Raw genomic sequence first — 16,397 nt, forward strand, 5'->3', positions numbered from 1 at the left:
GACCAGAAAGACTGCAGACGCTGGCGCTGGACGGACTTGCTGTCAGATCCTGGTTTCAGATGGACTTCCACGTTACTCTGGGCGAGTTCCTTAACCTCTCTGCGTCTCCGCTTTCTCATCGGCAAGGCGGAGATAATTGTGCCAGCCTTCTTAGGTTTCCCAAGGATTAGATCAGTCGGTCCCGTACAGCAAACAGCACTTGGTAGTTATTCCACAAATGCTCCCACTTCCTTCCCCAGCTGTCCCCTTGTCCTCGGTGTCCCTGTCAGCAGCTGTCATTCCCAGACATGGTTCACATGGCCGCAATCCATCTTCATAAAAAAGCCTGCCACGGGGGGTGGGGGGGTTCTTTTAGGGAAACATGAAGGCGAGGGGGCGTCGGGAGCTACGAGCATCTGTTAATCCAAGCATTTTAACAGGTTTCCTTTGAACGGAGGACAGCCCTATCAGGTACCACGGGCGTGGGAGTTCCTGTTCTCTGTGCAGAAGCAGGAGTGTGTTTGGGCTCAGGGCTGAGCCTCCGGGAGCAGGCTGGACGGGAGCGGGCGCTGGCTCAGCCGTCCGTTTACTAACGGGGTGACACGGGGCAGATCCTGTAATTCTCAAACCGCAGTCCCCTCCCCACTGTGAGACGGGGGAGCAGCTTGCCCCGCGCAGGGTTGGTTGGTGTAGGTGTTAGACGACACAATACTCGTTACGCTCCGTTCTAGTGATCCGCTGCCACACAACACACCCTCCCGAAGTCAGGGACTTAAAACGACAGTCAGTTCATTACGTCTCGCAGTTCTGTGACCTCGACTGGGCTCCGCTGGTGGCTCTTCTGCCCCGTGTGCTGTCTGCTGGGCTGGAAGGGGCAAGACGGCTTCTTCACGCATGTCTCCCACCTGCCTTGGGGTGGCCGGGCCAGTCGGGGGCCGGTGGGGGACCAGCCGGGGGCCGTCAGAGCCTCTCTGCCCGCCTCCCTGACCTTTCCATTCGGCAACTTGGGTTTTTCTTGTTGTTGTTTTTGCTTTTACAGCGTGACTGTCTCTGTGCACGTGAACTTCTTATTTGGCATCTGGCTCCCAAGAGCAAGACGAAGCAGGTGCTGCCACACCTCCTGGAGCTTAAACCTAGAACAGGCACCGTATCGTTTCCATCACATTGTCTTGGTCAAAGCAACCCGAGGGGCTGCCAGGTTCAAAGGGAGGGGACATAGCCCCGTCTCTTCAAGTACAGAACAACATGCGCCTCTAGGCTGGGAAGGAGCTCTCGGCACCCCATCTGGAGACCAGCTACTCCGAGCCCCGAGTCCAGTGCCCGGGAGGGCAGGAGTGGATTTTCACAGCGCTCGGTGGGGATCCCACTGAGACGTCCGCCTCTATCGGAGCATGACGCACAGACACGATGCCTGAAATCTCAGGTGATCTTGGATCCTGCGGATGGAGGAACAAGAAATAATCCCAAGCAGGCCCCCAAATGAAACCCCAAGAATGCATGTCCCTGCTCACTCATCACATCGATGCCTGGGGCCTGGGTCAACGGCCCTCTCAGAGCACCCTCAGGGGTTCAGGGGTCCTGTTTGCCGAGGGGACGGATGCAAATCATTGCCCAGCGATGCGGGCACAGGTGGTTCTTGCAAAGCAGAGCGGAACGTGGAAGCCATCTGGAAGGAGACTTACGGCTGGAGGTGTGTCAGGGTAACCATAGAAAAACCCATCTGGGTGAGGGATTTCTACCACAATACGGAGTGATCTTGTGTGTCTATCCTGCCAGCCACCAGGCAGTGATGGATGCAGGAGAGGATGTTGCTGCAGCAAGCCGGAGCTGGGCAGAGCACAGGTATTTCCATTCATCGGACTTCAGAGCAAACGGTGCAGGCAGCGCCTTTATAAATGCCGGGTCAGGCCCGCTCTTGTAAGAAAGTAGGGTTTTCTCCCCTCGTCCTCCCAAGTTTGGCCAAGTTGTACAATATTCCCCTTAAATAAGAATGGGATGAAAGATAAAGCAAGGAAAGGTGTGTTCGGCGTGTATGCATAGAGCCCAAAAATGAGGTCTAAGGAAAATGTCATTGGCCCTGGCCAGGTACTCAGTTGGTTAGAGTGTCATCCTGATGTGCCAAGGTTGCGGGTTTGATCCCCAGTCAGGGCACATATGAGACTCAACCGATGAATGCATACATAAATGGAACAACAAAGTGATCTCTTGCAAAAATCAATGAATACATTGAAAAGGAAAAATGCCATTAATTTTGGAGAATTATATAATTGCTTAAGAAAACATAGATATCTTGCTGGGTGGAATTAGCGGGGTTTGCTCCCACAGCGTATACAAGTATATTGAACTGCAGAAGGAGATAAAGCATCAAGAGGATCTGAAACCCTGCCTTTCCAGGTTAGGCAGCCTTTAAGGTGTGCAGAGCAGGGAAGAGACGGCCTGTTCCCCGCGCACTGCGTTTGCACCCTGAACAGGGAGGGGTCTGCAGCCAGGGCGAAGCTGAGAAGCAGGCAAGCTCTTCCCAGTCCCTCTCTCTGAGTCGAGTCACCGATCCGCTTCTCAGGTGACCGTTCTGCCTGCGGGTCCCTCAGTGCCTGGCGCTCGCTCTCGTGACCCAAGGTCCACTCCCCCATCTCTCAACAGTTACACTAGAAGAGTAAAAAAATTATTCTAATGAGCTGAATTCTTTTTACAGAGGACTTTATCTTTGTGTAGGAAGCACCTGGTGTGTTGCTGGAGGATGGGAGGGGAGGGAAGGGACACTCCTGGGGGCGTGGCTGGGAGGAGACAAGGAAACAAAAGAGGTGACGGGGTCTTCTGCACGGAAAATAACCAGCAGCTGAGAAATAAGACACAGCATCCACGAGAGAATAAACTGCTGAGCGCCTCAGTCAGGAGCTGGCACCTCAGATGGCAGAAATGGCCCAGCCACTGAGATCAGCAGTGTGAGCGACAGCAGCAGCCCCGGACTTTCTCAGTCTCTGTTTATTGTTTTTGTGTTTTTTTTCATGACGTCCCCTAGGCCAAAACAAATACCTAAGCATTCTGTTACTAAGTAGCCAGCCCAACAGCCTAATATGTTCTAACAACTTCCTAGCACTTTTGAAATAAGGATACAAATTATTTTATTGTTAAATAACCAATCATACGAGCGCGCCTTGGTGTGTGTACTTCTCAAACCTTGGAGTCCGATGAGACACGGCCACCCTCATGTCCTGCCCACGTTCAAGTTCACTGGGTACTTGCTTTTATCTCAGCAACTCTGAGCATCCAGGAGTCACGAAGATAAGCCAGCATTGAAAGGAATGCAGCGCAATCTGCTGTTGAAACAGTGAACTACTCTGAGCTGGTGACTTCTGTAGAGCCCAGCAGACAACCTCACTTCGTTTCCCCTGAAAGTTTGAGACACCCGACGGCACCACTGGGATTCGCTGCGGCACCCCAGGGTGTCTTGGTGCACAGTTTGGGAACCGTCGTGATACAGTCTTCACATTTAGGTTGCTGGTGTCGACACCCTGTCACGTCCTTCCGTCTCTCCCAATTCTCGGCAAGGCCCGGGAGAGTGTGTAAAAGTGACAGGGGGTGAAGATGGTTCCGTGAAGCAGACTGGGGCCGCACACGCAGGTGGGGAGAGGAGCTAAAAACACGACTAGTTCAGCAGAGGTGGCAGGAGCTCCGTGCAAGAGGCGGCAAACCCCTGGTCGGGCGTGACACTGTGCACAGTTATTGCAAAATGACCCTCTTCAAGGCTGGCCTCCGCCTGAACCTCTTTGTCCTCAAAATATATTTTACCGAGGGATTTTGTTTTTGTCCCCATGGCACACACATTTCCGATTTTAGGCTAAGCAATGAGGGTCATTTATAGTTAATACTCCACAGACTTTGCCAACAGCAGAGATCATAGATGTTCAACTCTTCAAGAATGCCAACGGGAGTCATTCTGCCCAGAGGTTGGCTCAAAGTCTATTCCAAACCCTACAGAAAAGCAAAACGCCTCTCTGAGATTTCCACCAGTGATCACATCCACGGGGCCGGACTCACGAGCCGCGGCTGATCCCCGGGTCCGGCCAGCTGTGCAGAGCTGGAAAGAGTTTAAGTTTCAGAGTCGCCCGAACTGAGTCTCAGTCCCCGCCCCCCGACTTACTTGCTGGCTGAGTGAGTCACTGAACCTCCCGGAGACTCCGTTTTCTCATCTGTCCTTTGAGATGAAGAATCCCTACCCATCAAGATTATTCATATTAAGTATAAGAAAGACCGTGGCCTATAATGGACCTTGCATAAACGAGGCTAGGGTGTGAAAGTTACAGAATCCCTGACAAGTGTCATTTTGAAAAAAGAGACAAATCAAACCAACAGTTCTCCGCTCCACACCCCACCCCCCCGCCCACCCATGCCCACCCTTGTGGAACACCAGACTTCTCAATGACTGGACACGCTGACTACCGTCTGGCCCTGTTTGTGCCGCTGCTTGGCGGTGGTTCACTTACAGCCGCGCGGGGGGCGGGTGCAGGGCGATCAGCATTCATCTCTGGGTCACCGGGTCAAGTGGGTACTAATCAGGAAAAATGTTTGGCTATTAAATGCTCCATTGAGTCCTTTAAATATCACCTGATGTGTCATAAATTTGGATTAGCCGTGGAAAATCAATCTTCACCGTATGCAAATGAAAGATGAAATGAGATTGTCCTTGGGAGCCACGGCCGTCTCTCAGCACACCAGTCGCTTCCACTTTATTTCACCGGCCTGGATGTCTCTTCCATGTTGCTTCCTTGGTGACCTGAAGCCCATTATCCCTTCGACAGTGTGTGTCGGAGAGCTCTGACCCCGACGGCGGCCTTCCGAGGGGTGCTGCTGGCAGCTGCCAGCTTGCGTGTCACACCTCCCCCCTAGACTTGGCTGCCTCCGGCAGTGAACCTGGCTGCCCTGCCCTTGGCCCTGAGACATCTCCTGAAAATGGATGTTGACCTTGCTAATGAGGCATGTGCTGCGTGCATGCATGTGCCTGTGAATCTGCATTCTCGACCTCGACTCAGGAAGTTAAATCTTCCACTGAAAGTGAAAACATCGTATTCATTAGTCACGTTCCCTGATGCCAGGGAGCAGTGAAGCCTTGAGATCAGACTTCTCAGAGCCAGATTGAATCTTTGGGTTTAGCAGAAAACAGGCATGTTTTTTTTACCGCTTCCCAAACCGCCCTTTTGCAGCCCATACAAGTCACTGTAGCACCTAACTACAGGCAGGGAAGCACAGCAGCAAAAGCACCCGCAACTTCCTAAGGGAATCCCATACTGTCACCTTCAGTCCCGGCAGCCGCTGGCTACCTGGGAATCCAGGAATGTTCTGCCTTTATGTTCGGCCAGCTTGCTATAGGACGTGGCTTGTTGGCCTGCCTGGGAACCAACTGGAATGGGATGGAATAAACTCCGTACACTACTTGATAGTTTATTAAAAACCTGCAGTAATGCCCTCGCTGGCGTAGCTCAGTGGATTGAGCGTGGGCTGAGAACCAAAGCATCGCAGGTTCGATTCCCAGTCAGGGTACATGCCTGGGTTGCAGGCCATGGCCCCCAGCAACCGCACATTGATGTTTCTCTCTATCTATCTATCTATCTCCCTGCCTTCCCTCTCTAAAAATAAGTAAATAAAATCTTTAAAAAAACCTTGCAGTAAATTATCGCACTCGACCCTCTCAAAGGGCAGGTGAGGTCGGTTTTATTGTCATCCCATTTTACAGTCGGGAAACCGAAGTGCAGAAAGATTAAATGAACATGAAAACCCTTAAAAACTGTTCAGGCCCTCTGAGCAATAACTCCATTTCTAGGAGTTTACTTTGGGAAACTAAGAAATCTAACGATAGAGAGGTTTCTGTAAAAGGAAGTTCCTTGTAGTGAAAAATTGAAATCAACCTACGTGTCCAAAAAGAAGGAGTCACTTGGATAAATTACAATAATTCAACGTAAAAGTGTACCTAATAATATCTAAAAATCTGGTTCTCGAGTATAATTTTAAAAAAATAAGTGTACTATATAATTTTAAATTTTAATAAAAAGGATTGCTTCTTTTATGTGGTATTATCCCATTTTTGCTGTATCTCTGGGTATATGCATGGAAAACCAGATGAAATAAATACCCTAAAATATTAGCAATGGTTACGCGTGTTCCATGAGATTGCAACAGACTTTTTCTCTCTTTTTATTTTTCTCTGTTTTCATACTTTACAACACACAACTGTCAAAATTGAAAAGTGATGAACGATACATTAATAAAACAAGAGCAATACACAACATTATGTTTCATGTTAGTTTGCTCACGAGGAGGGAGTAAAAACCAGAAAACTAAAACATATGAAGTACGTGGAGGGCTTTTGAAGGTCAAAGCAAACCCACGTCAAATACAGTTATTTTATCAAAACCGTTTCGCCCATCCCCAACTAATTTACCTCTAGCCAGATAAACAAGATTTCCCGAACCTGTGAAGTCTGTGAAGTCGCTGGATGTTGGGTTCCTCCCCGCAATTTTCTGTACTTATCTCGCTCACCCTTCACACAGCCCCGCCAGCGTGCGGGAAGGTGGTTTTGTGAAACTCGGTAAATTGCTGGGTAGAATATTTCCTGGGATAATGGTGTGTCTGGCCCTTCGCACATCTGAAAACTCTCTGGGTTGTTAGACTTCAGGCGGGGAAGGTCAGAGAATGGCTCTGAGGGTGACCCCTGTTAGGGCGACGCAGACGGGGCGGCAGGCGGAGGGAGGATGGCAGGCCGCCGCTGCGGCACACCCAGCAGATATTTGGAAGGAATTTCCAAGCAGGAGGCCTGGGCCCTGCTCCTAGCAGGACAGAGGGAAGCAAATTGACTCTGCAGAGGAGAAGCCTTCGTGAGCGGCCTTCTCACGACGCCCCCATTCCGTGTCTTAACTTCTTGTTGTTGTTGTTGTTGTTGTTGTTACATTGCATCGAAAGCTGCGACGTTAGCGTGTTTGATTTGGGGATGTTTCCATATCAATATATGGGTTTTTTCAAAATGATCAAACTCATTTGGAAGGTAGTGATCATGTTTACGTGTAACTCCTTAATTCATCTAGAATGTACTTTCTTGTTTCTACACAAAATCTCTAATGCACTGAGAGTCAATATTGGCGATGCTATTAACAACCATCTGCACCACCGTTCGCCAGCACTTGTGCCCTGCTCAGAACTGTGCTAAGTCCTTGCACGCACGTCAGCATAGGCTACTTGCTTTCAAACCTCACAGCCTTGTGCAGACCCGGGAACTGAGCCTCGGAGACGCTTAGGAGGGGCCCAGCTAGCAACCCAGCCTTCATGGCCCCTAATGAATTCATTTTCTTAAACCCGCTGCTGTGTTGCCACCTGCGTCACAGACCAAATTGCTGCGTCAGGCATGGTCCTTCCCGGAAATTTGTCATGGGCTCTTCCTGTTCGGTCTTGCATTTTATCATTTAAGCAGCTGACTAGGAAAAGTCCGTCCAATGAGTCTACACAATTCAAATTAATCTTCACTATGCTTACCTTCTTCCAACAGGTTTTTTAAAAATGATTTTTGAGCTTTCATTATCTAAGTAATACATATTCATTACTGAGTGCTTAGGAGGTGCCCATAAGCCAACATAGGAAAAATTAAAATCACTTGTGAACTTACCACCCAGAGAAGATCACTGTGATAGCATTTTTATGTGCATCCTGTTTATTTTGATCCATCTCCCTTCACTAGACTTCAGTCTCCAAGAAGTAGAGGTCTGTGTCTTTTGATCGCTTTTGGGGTCGCTTGTGGGTGCCAGGCCACACGCCCAGGACTGAGGTACTTACTACCCAATCTGCGTGCCCTGCTGGCGCCCCGGCCAGCCCTTCCCTAGGAGTAGCCTTCTACCCGGAGGAGTGTCTCTTCCAAGGTTGTCAACCCTGCACGGAGATAGCCCACATCAAGGGCTTACAGGTTTGGGGTACACAGCCCTGGCTCCCTTGCCCCAACTTGGGACAGCGCCTAAGGGCCGTTCCAGTTCCAGAGCTCCCTGTGGAAATGGCCGAGACCCTCCGATGTGACTGCCCCGCAGTCCACCTCCCCCGCCCAGTCCTGCCCCCTTCACTCCCCCCTCCCACCCGATGTCAGTGCTGAGAACACTCCCCAGCACACCTCCGCAGGCTACCTGCTGCCACACGGCCCGTCTCCAGGGACCATGACCTGACATAACGCGGAGCACTGCCTGACCCATGGTTGGCTCAATAATACGCCAAACTCCCCCAGGGGTCCCTCCTTCATTCCTGGGGCCTCTCACTCTGGAGCAAGGGAGCAGAAACTCCATGGGGCTCCTATGAAGTCAGAAGAAGTCGGCCATTCGTGGGCAACCACCCACACTATGGCAGCTTCTTCCCACGGTTGCCTCCTCACTCTCAACGACGCCAGCAGCCCGTCCACCACCTGCTCACAGCCCCACAGGGACCAGAGACAAGACTCCAGCCTCCAGCCTGGCCACCAGTTCTAAGTGTCTCTGGGCCCAACCTTCCACCGGTGTCCGAAAACCCTGAGACTCACTGTCACTGCTTACTGAAGCCGGGGAACCCACACAGATCCCAGCCCTGCTGGGAGTCCCCACTCCTGAGTCTCTGCCCAGGTTACAGGGGTCCCAGCGGGGAGGAAGGACACTCCCTCTTTGGCGTTCCAGCTGAGGGGACCCCAGGATGGAAATGGCCTGGTCTTTCAACTTTCAGATCTTGGGTTCATTCACGTGGCCACTTCCCGAGAGCGTGATCCGCCAGGATGACTGGGTTGGGACCAGGAGGACAGACCTGGAAGTCAACATATGTCCCAAATTTTGGTTAAACTGTCACCTGCTCTCAGGATGAAATCTTTCTCCCTGGCTCTCTCTGAGGCCAGGATACCTAGATACCGAGCCTGAACATGGGGATTCTTGACCAATTAATTTATTGAGGCAGACTCTCGGGAGAAGGGAGGGAAGGAGCAAAACAAGGATGCGGTGTCCCCCGAGTCAGGTGCAGCCTGGTCCCAGCGGGCGCTCTGGAGCAGGAATTGCCCCAGAGTTTTGCCACCTTGGGGTGAAGGGATCCAGCCTTTTCTACCTCGTGCCAGGTGGTTATTGGCTCTGGGCTGCCCCAGGGGAAGTACGGGCAGCATCCCCTTCCATGCAAAGCAGGTTCTGGTCAGCCCAGTGCACGTCGCTGGAGAAGGGGGCAGCTGTGAGCCCTAACAGCCCACAGTCTCAGCGGCTGGGAATGGGGGCCTTAACCGTGTTCCCCACGGGGCGTCGCTCCCTCTCCTGGCGGGTGGCGCCCAACCACACTGACCTCTCTTCGGGCAAAAAAGTGAAAAGAGAAAAGGTTAGTCCTCTGTCACGTTTGCCCAGGCAGCCTCTCTACGCCTGTGGCATTCACGAGTACACGCAGATGAGGAGACAGAGGGGCTGCTCCACCCCCCGCAGTAGCCAACTCCGGAGGCTCCTGCCGCATCTGCTCTGAAATCCTGGGCCCATAATGACAGAGCGTCTTTTTTTTTTTTAAGATTTTATTTATTTATTTTTAGAGAGGGGAAGAGAGGGAGAAAGAGAGAAACATCTATGTGTGGTTGCCTCTCACACGCCCCCTACTGGGGGCCCGACCCGGCCAGCAAGCCAGGCATGTGCCCTGAGTGGGAATCCAACTAGCGACCCTTTGGTTTGCAGGCCGGCGCTCAATCCACTGAGCTGCACCAGCCAGGGCTCGGTTTGACATTTTGAAGGTTGTAATACAGAGTATTTGCAAGATTATTGCGTGCCAAAAATTCTTTTACGCTACTAATGAAAGAAGAAATTGGCACAACCCTTAGGAGAGCTCATTGGCTATAGCCTATAAAAATAAGCATCTGTGTATCCCGCAGTCCGACAATTCCACTTCTAAGTATAGTCAACTCCCCAGCGCAGTGCTTCCCATGTGAGAGCATCCATCAGCCCCACCTGGGGGGATTGGGAAGCACAGATCCCTGGGGCCCAACCTTGCCATTTCTGACTCAGCCAGTCTGGCCTGAGAACCTGCTCTGCCAGCTAGTCCCCAGGAGCTGCCGATGCTGCTGTTGCAGAGACCAACCTGCAAAGTGCTCTTACACATAAGCACAAGGTGTCCGTACAACAGGTTCACTGTAGCATTGTTGGTCGCAGCAAAGCGGGGGAGAGATGGGGAGACTCTAAATATCCACCAGTAGGAGAAGAACAGATTAACGTACCGTGATGTATTTCCCTGCTGGGAAAAAAAAGGACTTTGCAGTTTAAATGAATGATCTAATCTCCATGTAGATTTAGAGCCACGAGGCTTCCTAACCAGTGGGAGAGTCATCTGGGCAGATGGCATCTTGGCTGCACCCTTTATTCCTCCATAATGTCATGAATTCGTGCTTCCTCGCTGCTGTCTTTGTGGTCAGGACAGTTTCTGTTTGGTGGTTGTTCTTTTTTGTTCTTTTCTCAGAGAAGCAGTTGTTAGAGGTATTTATCAGTTCTGCCGCTTTTCTGCTTACTAATTAATTTCTGCATTTTGTCATTAATGTATTCTCCCCATTTGATGTGCTTTGTATAAGTTACTGAATGGAATCAGAAGCTCATTTATTCCCATTCTGTTTATTAATGTGCGCGTTTAAGGCCACTGATTTCCCACTTGGTAGACTTCGGGATCCAGTCCCCGTATGTTGCTATGTGACATAATTATAGTTTTGATTTTCTCTTTAACCCGAGTTATTTAGGATAGCATATTTTTTAACTTCCCAAGTGTTTAGAGGTTTTGGTTCTTGCTTTCAACTTTTATAATACTGTGAACAAAGAATGTAGAAAACTGTGTGTGTGTGTGTGTGTGTGTGTGTGTGTGTGTGTGTGTCTTCCATAGGCAATACAAACAGTATGTATTCTCTATTTGGAGAACACACAGCCCCTTAGGGAGTTATTAAATAAGCCTTGCTGATTTTATTATTCAAATCCTCTCTAACATAATTAATGGTTTGCCTAGTCTTTCAAAGATTGGGAGACACTTTTTAAAGTTTTCCACTGCAGAGCAGGTAGACGGCTGCATTATGTTGACTGTATATTGCATGATTAAATTTATTATCCTACTGGTTCTGTTCAGGTGTTTTCTTTCTCTGAAGTTGTATGCTTTTCTGAGTCAGTGCGGTGAGCCCTGGGTTCTCGTCATTTACACTTGGATGATGTGTGCCCATTCTTCTCATTTTAACCTTTTTCCTGCACATTTTTTTTTTTACTCACACTTCTTGCAGAGAGCATATACCTGGGTTTCTTTTGTGGAGCCCATGTGAAAGTTTGTATCGTTACGTGAGAGTGTAACTAGTGACACCCTTCAAGTGGCCTCCTTTCTTGTTTGACCTCACGTCTGTGTTCTGCTGTAGGACCTGCCGTCCTGTGGGTTCCTGTGAGGGTCACTGCGATGGACCCAATGGTGTGCCCCTAAAATGCGCCAGTTGTAGCTCTAACCCCCAATGTACCGGGGGTGCGTCTTATAGTCCGACTGTAGCTTTACATTTACATTGGTGAAATAATCATGTTATTTATGTCATTAAATATTTTACCACATTTTTTGCTTCGAAATTGTTTTTCCTATTTTCCTCTTCTAAAACCTAGGTGTGTCTCATGGTCCGAAAATTACGGTAATTGCATTCGGAGACAGGGCCTTCAAGGAGGTGATTAGGGTTAATTAATGCCGTAAGGGTGTGGCTCGAAGCCCATGGGACCAGCTCTCAGACAGGAAGGGGAAGAGACACCAGAGACCTCTCTCTCTCCCTCTGCACCCGCAGAGGAGAGGTTCAGTGAGCGCACGGCGGCAAGAAGGCCGTCATCTGAGAGCCAAGGAGAGACCTCAGGACAGAATGGTCCTGCCAGCACCTTGGCCTTGGACTTCCAGCCCCCAGAAGGTAAGGAAACTTATTTCTACTGTTTAAGCCGCCTCTGGCCTGTGGTATTGTTATGCCAGCCCGAGCCAGCTCACATTAGTAATCCCAATTCGTTGGTGCTCGACCCTACGAGTTCCTGAAAGACCTTAGTTTCCCCTCTAAATGCCTCCCAGCCTCGCTCCCTCCCGAGAGCCCCGGGAGCCTCACACAGGCTCGTTTCCTGTAGGGGCTGCGCTTCCGTGGATTCTAACAGTTTTGTGGGGAGCCAATTCAGGAAGAGACATATGAGATCAAATAGAACAATAATAATAAAATAAAATACATAATACACACGTTTTCTGCTTATTATAAAATAGGAAAAATAGATGTTTATTTGAAAGCATATATTACTTTGCATTTATTTTTTGTCACATACGTTAAACAAAACAACAATTAGCCCAGCTAACGGTGGCAATTAGTAGCAATTGGTAACAGAACTAATAAAATAAATACAATGAGAACAGTATAGCAATATTTGACAGTGTTCCTTTCTGTGCTCTGATAGGGCAATGTTCTTAACCCTTTTTTAAAAAAGCCTTTTAAATTTTGTGGGCTGTGTTGTCATGCATTCTTAGGATACACAAATGCAAGACTTTTAAAGAGGAGAACATAACACAGTAAGACTAGTTAAATAGATTTGACCTATTTTAATAACAGATAATAATGACATGTTTCTTTTTGTCCCATGATACAATAGGGTATTTTTATTCTTTGTGTTTCCTTTCCCAACAGTATTTGTCTGAACTGCCTGCAACCTTTAGGGCATCTTTTTTTTTTTTTTTAATTTTATGCAGTGGTAAACTGAATGCAATCAAATGCAAAATCTCCCTTGACGAGCAGCTCTGTGCTTGTCAAACGCACCTGCGTCGGTCCCTGGGGTCCGCCCAATGGGGTGGCGTCCAGCTAAACACACTCTCAGTCTCCGCAGAAGTGTCTGTGCTCACGTGGAATACTATGGCAGGGTTTCAGGCTTAGAGCCACTAACCTCTAGCTCTGAGAGACAAGTCTGTGTTATAAAACAGATGGACGTTTTTGAAGAGCTGGAGAAACTGACTCCTGTAAGCTGTTGTCACTGTTTTTTGTGATAACGGATATCACTAATACGCTGTATGATTATTGATCAAGATCTGACAGAACCACAGTGCTCGATAAGGGGCCGATACCTCTGCGTTAAAAATGGCCCCCTCGGCTCACCCACAGGCCTTTCTCATGGCGCCTTCTGAACCAAGAAATGGAACATCACTCACTTTCACAGAGCAACGGGGGGACAACAGCAGGATCGCGCATGCTTGTTTGTGTGGTGTGCCCCAGTGAGTCAGTGGGCGCTGTTTTTAAGTAAACTTTATCGTATTGTTTGGACACGGAGAAACTTTTGAGTGGTTTAGAAGGAGTGCTTGCCTGTCCCACCCCAGCCTGGGGAGACAAAGTCACTGTGTTTTCACTTCTCTTTCTCCACCAAGCTGTAAAATATTGTGCAAAGAAGCTGAAGATCTAAATAAAGGGAAACGCTTTCATGTTCGTGGGCCAGAAGACTTGCCATTGTCCACACGGCTATACCCCTCACGCTGGTATACAAGTTCAGTGTAATCTTTATCAAAATACCTGATGACACTTTTGTAGACATTAATAAGCAGATCCTAACATTTATAAGAAAATGCAATGGATTCATAACAGCTAAAATCATCTTGAATAGGAAGGACAAATTTGGAGAGTTCACGCATTCTGATTTCACAAATTCCTGTAAAGCTATAGCAATTACAACAAATTGGTACCGCAAAACTAAAGGCCACTAGTTCAATCCCTGGTCAGGGCACATGCCTGGGTTGCAGGTTCAGTCCCCAGTCAGGGTACATAGGAGCGGCAACCAATTGGTGTTTCTCTCCCTCCCTTTCCCTCTCTCTAAAACTAGATAAATAAAATACTTAAAAAAAACCCAAATTGGTACCGCCATGAGAATAGACATACATATAAACCAATGGAATAGAATTGAGTGTCTATAAATAAACCTCAACAAGGAATAAGTGTACCAAGATAATTCAATGGGGAAAAAATAGTCTTCAACTAACTGTGCTGGGTCACCCGGAATCTACATGCAAAAAAAATGAAATTGAATTTGTACTTACATAGAGGCCCCGGAGATACCTTTCATAGAGATCAGCCATGGCAGGACCCAGAACAGGGCAGATAACGGAGGGGCCTGGACAAACATCTGGGAGCAAAAACTGGGACTAACCAGCACCTCAGGTAAATATCTCTCTACTCCTATTCACACGTCAGAAACAGGTGCAAACTCCATGAACGCTCTGGGCTCTGGGCTCTGATAAATTTTATCTGTTCCCTGAGTTCAAAGCATTCTCGCATGCCTAGAACCCTTGGTGCATGTTCTGGGTGCATATTCTTGGTGCATACTCAAAATTAAGTCAAAATATATCATACTACACTTGATCTTAGCCAAAAGGCTGAGAAGTGATAAAATCCCTTACTTACAAGCCACACTTTATTTGTAAAGACCAAAACTTCCAGAAAAACCGCAACAGTTGATTCAGAAGGCACATCCTATCACTGACTTCAAAGGTGATATTGCTATTATTTTACCATTTACTGACTTTTGGGTGGAGATGCCCTCATGTCAAGGAGTATCTATATATTTCTATTTTATCTAGCGATATTAGCAGGAATGGATATTGACTTTTTTTCAACAGACTTTTCTGAATGCTTGAGATGAACATGAAGTTTTTCTCTTTTGATCTGTTATTGGGGTGAATTATACTGATGATGTCACAGTATTGAACCACATCCGGTTTTCCTGGAAACACAGCCCCGTGAGCCTGGTCCTCGGCGTTGCTGTAACACTACATCAGTACGAGCTCGGAGGGCGTCCTTGCGCTCCGTCTGACCTGAGTGCTGCTGGTACCTGGAGCTTCCGGTGGAGGCTCGTCTTGATTTGCTTTGCCTGGGGGGACAGTGTCAGTGGTGGGCTTCTCCGTCCCTTGGACGTTTGAAATTACCTGCCTGAGAACCCACCTAGGCCCGGGGCTCAGGGGATGCTGCGTTCTCAATTCCTTCTCTGCCGGTTGGCCTGTTTAGACTGCTGGTCTCTCCTAGAGTAACTGTTGGTAAGTGCTGGGTTTTCTAAGCAATTAATCATTTCATCCATATTTCCATCTAATTCGCACCTAGGTTTGCCCGTCATTTCCTGAGCCTTCTCTTCATGTCTTCTATCTCTCTCGCTAATGCTCCTTTCTAAGTTTGAATTTTATTTCTTTCTAACGTAACTAGTTTTGTCAAAGAAGCAGGAATCAGCCCTGACCGGTGTGGCTCAGTTGGTTGGGCATCGTCCCACGAAGTCCAAGTTCCCCGGGTTGATTCTCATTGAGGGTTCGGTCCCGGTCGGGATGCATATGGGAGGCACCAACTGATGTTTCTCTCTCACATAGATGTTTCTCTCCCTCTCTCTCCCTTCCTTCCCCCTCTCTTTGAAATCAATAAGCATGTCCTCAGGTGAGGATTAAAAAAAGAAAGAAGCAGCAGCCAGATTTTTTACTTACTCGTTCTTCTTTTTCTTCTTTGTAATTTGTCAATTTCTGCTTTCCATGTATCACCCTTAGTGTTCTTCCCTACATTCCTGAATGCTTTCGTTTTTTAAAAAAATAGTTCTTAATATATGTGTTTATGGCTTTATTTTCCTGTGAAGCCGGTTTTGGCCATCTTCCATTCATTTTGAAATGCTCTATTTCATTATAGCGAATTTCTAGAGTTTGCAGTTTCAACCACAGGGCAGGAGTTGCTCCCCTGTTACTACATTAGTAAACAGTTTAATTGCACTAATAAATATGTTGCTTATTGATTTATAATAAATATTATTCATCACGCTGAATGTATTTGTTAAGACGCTGGCAGGAAGCAGGTGGTACGTTGAAAAGAATTTAATGAAAGAGAATTGAGTGAGGAAACTCAATCTGGCGGTGTGGTCTGGGCCCAGGGAACCCACAAGAGGTGGCGGTAGCGAGGGACCGTGGAGCTCACACCGCAGAGGGGGCCCAGGAGGCCTCCGGGGCTGCAGACAGGAGGGCCCACCTCTGCCTCACTGCAGCAGGCGGAGGAACACAGCCACAGCCAGGACTACTGGGGGGGGAGAGGAGGTGGGAATAATTCCTCCAACCTCCCTCCCTCTCTCTCCCCTTCTTCCAGGCTTCTGCCCACACCCTCTGGCTGAACACAGACTGAAGGCAGAGGCCCCAGAGATACCATCTGTAGAGATCAGCCATGGCAGGACCCAGAACAGGGCAGATAATGGAGGGGACAAACATCTGGGAGCAAAAACTGGGACTAGCCAGCACCTCAGGTAAACATCTCTCTCTACCCTTATGCACACGTCAGAAACAGGTGCAAACTCCATGAATGCTCTGCGCTCTGATAAATTTCATCTGTTCCCTGATTTCAAAGCATTCTCGAATGCCTAGGACCCTTGGTGCATATTCCTGTCCATCTA

General features: G+C 48.4%; 1 pseudogene; it reads right to left on the reverse strand.

Annotated features, from left to right (window-relative positions):
• Positions 1 to 14,252: 14,252 nt before the first annotated feature.
• On the reverse strand, positions 14,253 to 14,376 carry LOC123830878 (annotated as a pseudogene).
• Between the last annotated feature and the right edge of the window lie 2,021 nt (positions 14,377 to 16,397).

The sequence above is a fragment of the Phyllostomus hastatus genome, unplaced genomic scaffold (genome assembly GCF_019186645.2).
Source record: "Phyllostomus hastatus isolate PE091 unplaced genomic scaffold, TTU_PhHast_1.1 phas_scaffold_129, whole genome shotgun sequence".
Lineage (NCBI taxonomy): Eukaryota > Metazoa > Chordata > Mammalia > Chiroptera > Phyllostomidae > Phyllostomus > Phyllostomus hastatus.